Raw genomic sequence first — 1,309 nt, 5'->3', positions numbered from 1 at the left:
CTGCGCCTCCTTTGTAAGAGGCCTCGGGCTGGAGCTTACAGCTAAAGGGGCTGCAGGTGACTTGGGGGTGGGGGGGGCGAGGGACATGGTCCCAGCTAGGATTTAGGGACTTGTTCCGCCCGTGCCAAAGAGAGCTGATTACCAGATATGTGGGGGCTCCTTCCCAATTGGCCCTGGGAGGGGCAGGTCTCTGGGGAAGACTGAGAGATAGCTGCCCTCAATAGACCAGAGCCAGGTAAGGCAAGGTACCAGGGGTGGCCATGCTGGCATCGAGCAGAGAAGGGATGGGGAATTTACTGGTCATTCATTCATGGTGAGAAAGAGCAACCAGCTTCCAGCCGTCTCAGAAGGGTGGGAGAACCAGTCCAGGCCACGCAGCCTTCCCACCCATCCAGATTGGTTCGGGGCAGCCTGAAGATCCAGCTTGGGCAGGAGGAGATGGGAAACAGTGCCACTGTGGAGTCCAACAGTTCCTCCCGCCACACACTCTGCCCGGCCAGTGAGGGGCACCCAGGATCTGCCCTCTTTTTTTTTTGGCTGTGCCACACAGCTTGTGACAAGTTAGTTCTCTGACCAGGAATTGAACCCTGGCCCTCCACAGTGAGGGCATGGAGTCCTAACCACTGGACTGTCAAGGAATTCCTTGCAATGTCAGTTTAGTTCAGTTGCTCAGTCGTGTCCGACTCTTTGCGACCCCATGAATCACAGCACGCCAGGCCTCCCTGTCCATCACCAACTCCCGGAGTTTACCCAAACCCATGTCCATTGAGTCAGTGATGCCATCCAACCATCTCATCCTCCGTTGTCCCCTTCTCCTCCTGCCCTCAATCTTTCCCAGCATCAGGGTCTTTTCAAATGAGTCAGCTCTTCGCATCAGGTAGCCAAAGTATTGGAGTTTACTTTCTTTTTTTTTTTTTTTGGCTGTACTGCTCGGCATGCTGGATCTTAGTTCCCTGACCAGGGATCTAACCTGCGCCCCCTGCTTTGGGAGCCTGAAGTCTTAACCAGTGGACCACCAGGGAAGTCTCATGCCCTCTTTGAAGAAGCAGAGACTCTCACTTTGGGCAGGCAGCAGCTGATATTCAGGAGCTCAGGAGAGAGGCATTGCCACCCTCGGGTCTGAGCATTGCTGGGGAGCCTTTTGCTCCATGTCCAGCCTCAGGCCCAGCCTGCTGGGTGCTGACCTGTGCACCCAGGCCCGCGATGCTCACCCACAGAGCAGGCCAGGCCCCCCGCAGCTCCTCCGGCAGGGTCCTCCAACCTGCTCCAGGCCCCACCCTCCCCCTCAGCTGCACGCCCCCTCCCCAGC

This window comes from Giraffa tippelskirchi, chromosome 7, assembly GCF_054371585.1.
Source record: "Giraffa tippelskirchi isolate mGirTip1 chromosome 7, T2T-mGirTip1v1.2.pri, whole genome shotgun sequence".
NCBI classification, from domain to species: Eukaryota; Metazoa; Chordata; class Mammalia; order Artiodactyla; family Giraffidae; genus Giraffa; species Giraffa tippelskirchi.
Note: the sequence above shows the minus strand (reverse complement) of the source record.